At 50.8% G+C, this 9,028-nt stretch overlaps 1 pseudogene; it reads left to right on the forward strand.

Annotated features, from left to right (window-relative positions):
- Positions 1 to 6,313: 6,313 nt before the first annotated feature.
- Positions 6,314 to 8,424, forward strand: LOC113909310 (annotated as a pseudogene).
- Positions 8,425 to 9,028: the final 604 nt, after the last annotated feature.

The raw sequence follows: 9,028 nt of genomic DNA on the forward strand, positions 1-9,028 counted from the left end.
GGGAGCAGAATGGTAGAGCACACCTAGATCAGTCCCTGAGGCCAGGCTCTCTCCTCAGAGTCTCAGTCTGTGGCTAGATGGTGTGATTTGCTTGGTCTGAGGACTTTTCTAAATGAAACGTTTCATTTTACAGTTAGTAGAATTCAGGTAAAATGGAGATCTCTGACTTTCTTCAAGAATCAGAAGTGTCAGCAACACTAGACTGCTGTTGGTGCATGGCGGCAGTGTGCACAAGCAAGGGGTGGGCAGCCCGCCTGGCCGAGGCACACCCTCCCCACCCCTCTCCCACCCCACCAGCACACCCAGGCAGCCCCCCCATCCTGTTTGGGTACCTTGGAGGCATGAGGGGCCCCAGCGAAGCTTCCGCCATGGACCCCCGCTCCCCTATTCTCTCTGCCACCCAGAGGGCGTCTAGACACACATTTCCTGGATCAAGTTCAAGCCTGAGAGCCATGATTTATTCCTGCCTCGGCCTCCCCTCACCCCCACCACACACACAAAAACCTCCTGCCCATTTACTAAAGCCAAAGAATGTCAGGATTAACCCATAATTGAAACTTTTGAAAGAGCTAAAGGCGGCTTTAGCCTTAGCATTCCACAGCTCCTCATGAAAACAGGGACCTTTGTAGCTTTAGGACAGCTGGGGCCACATGACTGAAGGGTGCCAGCCTCAAGGAGGCAAGGCAGTCTTGTTGGGAGGCTTGATGTGTCTTCCAGTCTCAGGACAGGTGTATTCGGTGTTCGAGACTGTAGCCCAAAGGCCCCAGGCCCTCAGGAACAAGGCAAGGAATGGTCACAGTCGGGGTCAAAGCACTGCTGGCCCCTGGCAAGCCTGAGTTACAGGCTCCAACACCCAGCTGGCCCAGAAACAGGCAGAGACCTTGAGCCCCAGCACGCGCAGCCTCCCTCCCCCACGCACCTCCCCGGCTAGACGCTCTGCCATGTTGGCTGTTCCCAGGGATTTCACACTGACTTTCTCATGGGGTTTCATGGATAAGGGCTGCCATCTCTGGCCTAAACTGTGTGGAATTGTGTGGAACGTGCTCAAAGGGGCTTTGGAGTCAGACAACATTGGAGCTGGGGACACTTCAGATGGCATCTGTCCAGAGCTCCCAATGGGTGACTGCTCTTTAGAATCACCAAGAACACTTGCAAAAAACAGATTTCCAGGCTTCAGATCTGCCCCCACCGCCCCTCCCTGACACGACAGTGCACAGTCATGAGCTGTCAGGCTTGGGAAACACTGATGTCATCCAAACCCTTCACTTCCGTTTCTGATGTCAGATCTGAGGTAAAGTAACTTTTCCAAGGTCATGTAGCTGGTTTGGGAGGACTCAGGTCAGAGTACAGGTCTCTTGAGTATAATCCAGGGCTTTTTCTGATACATCACCTCCTAGATGTACCCACAAAGGGGCCACCACACTACCCCAGAGATTTTGGATGTGGAAGAGGGTAAGAAGCATAGCCTTTGTGCATGTAACCCCAGATAATTTCCCCAATATTGGCTTCCGTTGTGGTTGATAACCCAGATGCCTCAGTCTCAAGTTATTTGGGCTGGAGCTTCTGCTTCTAGCTCTATAATTACCACAGTTTCACTTGTCCTTTGAGAGGTGGGGGAAATAACTGTACATGTGTACGTGGACAGCTCTGTGCCTCAGTTTACCTCTATTTAAAATGGAAAGAATGACTGACCTGGCACCCTTATGTCTGCTTCTTTGGAGCTCTGCAGAACAGTTGAATGGCCACACAAAGGCATTTTGTGATCCCCACTAGGCAGAAAAAAAAGCTTTCTGTACCCACACAGAGCTATTCTTAAGGTCAAGGCTGCTCTTGCCACATTTTTAATAATTCTGAGGTCAAAATACCCCATTGTGGCTTCTCTGGCTACCCTCCATGCCCTCCATGCCCTCCAGGAAGGGCTGCCTGTCTTCTCTTGGTTTCTGGAGGGCTGGTGAAATACTTCCTGTGGGTAATCTTGGGAGGAGCCCCAATTTTGAAGGACTGCACAAGATAAAAAATTCAATACTATGACTAGTAGCTAGCACGGAATTCTTATTAAGTGCTGGGCATTCTGTCAAACATTTCACACGCATTATCTCATTTAATCCTCAACTACATCCCTAGGAATGAACATGATGAGTATTCCCATTTCACAGGTGTGCAAAATGAGGTTCAGAAAGGTTAAAGAGCTTGCCCAGGATCACCTAGTTGCTGATTGAGGGAGCCGGGATTCAAACCCACATCCGACAGTCTCCAGGGGTGAAGCTCTGATAAAGGGGGCTTTATCACAGAGCACTGTCGTCATGAGGCTGACTCTTCACGTCCTGCTGCCTGGTAGTTCCCAGTGGGATGTTACAGCCTGCCGCAGCTCAGGCCAAGGACAGCCCGGGCGCTGCTGCCCCGGCTGTCTGCTGGGAAGCTCACGGCTCCTGTCAGATCGGGGACTGCCTGACCCAGCCTGACCAAATTAGAGCAGGTAATGGGTGTGACATAATTTGACATGTACATTGTTAATTGAACCCCATGGGAGATGATTTTAAATAGAGACAAATACCATACTGTGAACTATTTGGGTTATGAAGCCCTTATTCTCTGACTCTTGCAGGAAAAAAAAAAAAAAAAAAAAAGAATTGTGTCACTATAAACTGAAAACACCCGAGCTGTTCCAGGGTCAGGACAGCAGCAAGCTAGATGGACAGGGAAAAATTCTTCCCGGGCGTTTCAGGGATTTATGCTTCCTTCCTAGCATTTTACCTCCCAAACACTCCCAAAGCCCACATTCGGAACCACTAAGTCTACCCATCCCTTCCCCCAGAGACTTTCTAGCCAGGGAGATCCAGAACCCTCATCGCAAAGCCAGTCCTTGTCAGTCTGCAAAACAGGCGTAGCGTGAAGTCCCCAGAGACACTCCCACCCCACTCTCCCTTTCTCAGGTTCACGAACCCCAACCTACCCAGGGGTCTTGCCGAGGGCCCTACACTGGTGCGCTCTTTCTGGGCATCACCCTATGCCCAATTGCTAGTCCCTTTCCCCTATCAGTAGAGAGACTTACCTGTCCTATTTCCCAGGACCTCATGCTTGCTTTCTGACTTTCCTAAAGAGCCTGGGTACCCACATCTGCTAGTGTTGCTGGTCCTAATGGCTTAATGTGTGCCTATCCTCTCAGGTACCACCTGCCGGCTAGCACCCAAGAAATACCTACTATTGAATCAATGAATGAAAGTAAGAAAAGTAAAGTTTATCGGGAAATCCTATGCCTTACCTCAAACCAATAAGCCTATTAACTGGCTTCCAGGCTAGTAGAAATGCATTGGAGAGCAAGAAACCTTTGCCTTTTTATTTATTTATTTAAAAATTTTTTTAAATATTTTATTTTATTTATTTGATAGAGAGAGAGAGTGAGAGAGGGAACACAAGCAGGGGGAGTGGGAGAGGGAGAAGCAGGCTTCCCGCAGAGCAGGGAGCCCAATGCCCGGCTCGATCCCAGGACCCTGGGATCATGACCTGAGCCAAAGGCAGTTGCTTAACCGACTGAGCCACCCAGGCGCCCCAAGAAACCTTTGCCTTTTTAAAAACTCCTTTAAATGACACTCCTTTAATAACACTTGCTGACGAGGATGGCCAGGAGGACGCATATAGGGCACATGGTGGCCTCCCCACACACTTTCCCTTTTTTTTCTCCCTCCCAGCAAGGTCCCATACCTCCCCAACCACGCTGTTGGGAGGAAAAACTTTGTTACAAGTCTCTGAGTGGACCATCTGGTGGGTTCCTCTGTCGTAGCCATCTTAGCCACAGTGATTGGTTTGGGGACCCGGTCCAGATACAAGAAGATTTTGCCAAGAGCTTCAGGGAACTTGTGGTCATTAGGTGAGACTGATGTCTTCACTGACATCCTTATCTGAAGCCTATGTGACCTCTGGACTTCTTAATTACATGAGACAATAAAACCTATTTTTATTTAAGCCAAATAAATACATAACACAATAATACATAACCCCTCAGTTACTTTTTATGACTGAGCTCAGAGAGACAGACTGTATTTTGTCATTTTAAATCACCTTTGTCTTACAGCCTACCTAACTTAAATATACCAAAAACCCAAACAAATAAAAACCCTAATTTTTCACTCTTCAAAGGCTTCTCAAGATTGCTAGGCTTGCGATGTCCCAGGTGAATGAAGAAGTAACAGTGGTTTCCACAAGAGAGAAGCTTATTTCTCTCTCACGTGAAAGAAGGCTGAAGTCTGGCTGGTATGGGAGCTATAGTGTCATCAGGTTCCAGGTTCTCTCTTTTTGTTCTGCCATTCTTAGCATATGGCTTCCATCTTCACATTCACTTCATGGTCCAGTGTAGCAGCTAGAGCACCAGCCATCACACTGATCTTCCTATTCCAGGAAGGCACGGGGGGAAGGGAGAAGGGGGAAAAAATGAGTACGTCAGTAGAGTAGCACCTCTTAATCTTCACAGAAGACCCACGCAACGGCTTAGGCTTTCCTCCATGGCCATCGCAGCAGCAAATATGGCAGATGAATGTATCATTCAGCAGGGCACATTGCCCCTGAGATTAAAATCTGCATTGCCTTACTAAGGAAAAAGGTGAGAGTAGAAACTGGGTCGGCAACGAGCAGTTTCTGCCCCACCTCACTGAAACAAGCCCGGCTTTTGTGTTCAATCCTGCAGCTTGGTGCCGGCTCCTCCAAGGAAGCCCCCTGGTTCAAGCTGCAATAAGTCTTTCTACAGGCCCTTAACAACCCCAGCTGGTTCCCCAGCCCACGCCCCCACCCCCCAGGACCCTCTGACCAGCATCTTCTGATTTATCCAGTTAAGAAGCATACATTGAGCACCTACTGTCTACCGCATTAGTCTTTCATCGGAATCTTGGCTTCAGTTGAACTCACAGCACACTTGGACTTCTCCATCGTGCCCCAGTCAGACCCCACTCGCCCCTACCCTACTTCATTCACCAGTCTTGCCCTAGAGCTATGTTCTCTCCAAGGCAAGCCTGCTCTTCAGTCATTGGTCTCTGACATCTTGCCGGCATTAGCGCGCTCAGTCCTATGGCTAAGGGTGTTGTGGGCCCAGGGCAACGAGGGCTGTGGTCAGCAACAGCAGCTCAGTCCAAGCTGGGTCTCTCTGAATCCTCATGGAGGACAGGGTATGATTTTGCCTGGGGACAGGTGACTGAGCGAGGCCAGGGCAATGATTTTCAGTTCTCCCAAAGCCCTCTGGTTCCATATGGTACATTTCAGGCCCCACTGACGGCTTTGTGGGCCTCTGTTCACAATGAACAGCACAAACAAGGTGAAGGCAGGTAGTCATAATGAAGTGAATTATTGTCTTGCTAGACCAAAACATCTGCTCCTTCCCACCTCACCTGCACAAAAGTAGAAAAAAATCAGGAAAAAAAAATCAATGTCTGATATTGCTAACAAAATGTGTTGCCTTGAGTCCTCATATAAAGAATACCTTTCAGAAGTATCTAGTTCTTTCACTTGAATTTTACCCTTTTGATTTTAATTATAAACTGAAAGCTATTGTAACTCAAAATCTTACATTCTATTATGTTTATTCACGTAGAAACATCATTAGGCAGATGTGAACAATTATCCCCCATTGGATTTTTTTTTTTTTTTTTGAGTTAAAGTCTTCAGAGGAACAGCTAAATTGTGCTTCGAATCACTGGTTTAAAACTAAACCTAGGAGCGGATCCCAGCTGACAATAAGGGAGGAGGAGCCCGGGAGGCAGTGAAGGAGGAGGGGGGCAGAGACGGGGGTGAGGATGGGTCCACTGGTGCCCCGAGGAACAGCCTCTGTCCCCACGGGTGCCCCACTGTCGCCCAACCCCCCTCTGCCCTCGCCAAGCTGCTCTGTGGTACCCCTTGAAATATTGACTCCAAGTTGGACTATATTGAAAAGCTCCTGACCACTCTCTTTCATTAGCAAAACCTTGTGGCTGAGACCCAGCTGGTAAGGCCACCTCAGTGAAACCATCAGATCTCTCAAAGCCGTAAAAGACCCTTTCAAGTTCATTTTGACCCACTATTTGCCTACCCCTTATGAAGGATGAAAGCATGAAACCAAATCAACGTTGCTGCTGATACAGGAGTCTTGGAGGCAGAAAATTTAAAATTTGACCATCTGTGAGTATTCTAATAGGACCACAAAATGTTTTGTTTGTTTTGTTTTGTTTTAAGGTGTTCAGAACCCTGTGGCAATTCCATGCAGCCTTCAGACCCAAAGCCTTTGTCTTCACGCCTGCGGAAAGCCCAGGCATGCTTGTATGGTGGGTGATTTTTCCTTACCGATCTGAGTATGAGTGCCCAGATTCCCCCAGCAGAGAAGGGCCTGAATTCCGGGCTGAGGTGCCAGGAAAGTTAGGCCTGCGGCGGGGCTGACCAAGCTGTCTTTGGTGTGGTGAGTGCTGCAGTCTGCGGTGTTTCCTCTGTGAGAAGGAGCTTCATTGGCAGCAGAAGCCCTGAGACAACAGGACTCCTACCCAGCCGCACCCCTTAGCCACCCCAGCAAGGGCCCCAAGGGGCATTCACCAGGGCCAGGTGTGAGGCAGAGGGCACCCAGGTGTGAGGCAGAGGGCGCCAGGAGGAGCCAGACCTGTAAAATCAACTTGTGCCCGAGGTGCCAGAGAGGACTCACCTGGGGGGTAACAAAGGGAGACACGCCCTTGCTGTGTACCACATCACTAAAGTCCAGGGGTTACTGAAGGAAGAAGAGCAGGATGAGACCAGGAGGAAGAAGATGTCGGAAAGTTGTGAGTTTCCTCCAAGCAGAGAGAAAGGAAGACACATTCCAGTCACCAGTGAAGGGGACTATTAGGAAATTGGACTGCAAACCCAGTCAGCCCTGGAAGGTGGTTTCCATTTTCAGAAATACTGCTGAGGAAAGTCTCCTACCTCAACCACACTATCTTTTATGGCCAGGAAGCCTTCAAAACCTCCCCTGCCCGGGAGCCCTGCACCGTGAGAGTATGGGCAGTGCACATCCTGGGCCACAGAGCAGGAGTAACAGATGTGGAGGGGCTCCCAGGGGCTCCGGTGAGTCCCAGCCAGACAGCACAGCTGCTGCTGAAGGGCCTGGCCACCTCAGACCTCGCCATCCTTGGAACTCATGCAGATGGGCTGCATCATGACCCCTTCAATTGCCTTGGGGATGCCTCTGAAGCGTATGTGAAGCGCTCTCCCAAGGAGCTCACGGCTGCCCTGCCCACTGTGGCCTGGATGTCCCCTGGTCCACACCGGGCACTGCTGTTGTCATTTTCCAGGACACTGAGCACACTCATCTGCTGGGCTCTGAGCAGCCCTCGAGGTGCCAGAAAAGCTCGTCCAGGACCTGTTCTAGAAGCTGGGTGGCTTCTCTGAAGCCTTCAGTTCCATTCACTACAAGGGAATGAGGACTTACAACCCTCCCACGGAATTCCCCGGGCTTCGGCAGGCTTTGCGGCCGAGCTCATTCTCCCTGGCACCCTGGAGCCTCCTCCTGGGGCCTCAGCTGTAGGGCTGCGTGTAAGGGCCATGTGAATCGTAAGAAAGGAGTACTTCATGAAGTCAAGGCCACTCCAGGTACTCCCACCGGCAGGACAACCGAGTTTATACCCACAAGGCCCGCTGGAAGAAAGGCAAGGAAGCCAGCCTCGTGCCCAGGACGTTGGCTTCCACCCACTCCCACTGGATGGTTCTCAAAAAAATGTGCCTGGGGTCTGGGTATGTGATCGAATGTCCTAACTGTGATGCAGCCTATCGTAGCCAGCAATCCTGGTTTGGGAACCAAGATCCTGGGGATAGCTGGGTGCAGACAGAGACTGTGCCCGCATGGCCTGCAATGATGGATTTCTGAAGGTCAACAACAGTACTGCCTAGTGCCTCTTGCACGGGATGAACTTCACGGCTCGGTCGGTGTCTGAACTTAACCATGGGCCCACCGGGTCTGTGACTTTCTGGCCGATGGACCAGCTCGCCTGTGCGTACTGGAGCTGCACCAAGTGAGCTCCATCCTTCAGAGATAGTGACCCCCAGCACCACTGCCAGGCCCGTGGGGAGGGCTTCTGTGACGGCCGTTCATTCAAGACCCAGTCGATGCCTGAGCGGGTGTGTGACCACCTGCTCCGAAGCCAGTGAGAAGTTACTGAAGCACAGGTGGACAGTGAAGGCAGGACCCTGGGGAGATGGGCGAGGAGGTGCAGAATGCAGGGGGTGGGGGCACGGTGACAGCCACTGATGTACCACTAGGTGTGGTGAAGGGTGTGGCCGGGCTGGCATGGCTGGGTGCTGATTAGGAGATTCCTGCCGAAAGGAGTTCAGCAACAAGCTTTCCTGTGGACAGGCTTCTGTGATGAGCGCTCTCAAGACCTCCAGGCTGTCCCTTCTGGAGACTAAGACCATCCTGTCTGAGTCTGATTCAACTGCAGTTAAAACCCAGTGACCTTAGGGCGCCTGGGTGGCTCAGTCGGTTAAGCGTCTGCCTACGGCTCAGGTCATGGTCCCAGGGTCCTGGGATCGAGCCCCGCATCGGGCTCCCTGCTCGTCGGGGAGCCTGTTTCTCTCTCTGCTTGCCCCTCCCCCTGCTTGTGCTCTCTCTCTCACTCTCTCTCTCACTCTGTCTCTCTCAAATAAATAAATAAAATCTTCAAGAACAACCACCACCACAAAAAACCCAGTGACCTTGAATCTCAGCTCCCTCTGAGTCCTTCACAATTCCTTAGGTTCTCAGAAATCTCGCTGAGGTAGGCCCTCCTTCCAGTCACCTCTTGTGCTGTGAGTCCTCTCTGCTCATCCTGGGGCCACTTTCCTGTGGTTGGGGGGAGGGGGAGCAGATGACAAGCCAGGGTGCGCCTGGTGGCAGGCTCGAAGGCATGAACAGTTATAGCAAAGGGGAATGAACTTGAATCTGTTGCATTTATTTCAGGTAAAAATTACACACACACACACACACACACACACACACACACACACACACACACATATCACGTACGGAAGCTACCGGCTGTGAAGACTTCTCATAGTCTGTCCCCAGCAC

Source organism: Zalophus californianus, chromosome 6 (genome assembly GCF_009762305.2).
Source record: "Zalophus californianus isolate mZalCal1 chromosome 6, mZalCal1.pri.v2, whole genome shotgun sequence".
Classification (NCBI taxonomy): domain Eukaryota; kingdom Metazoa; phylum Chordata; class Mammalia; order Carnivora; family Otariidae; genus Zalophus; species Zalophus californianus.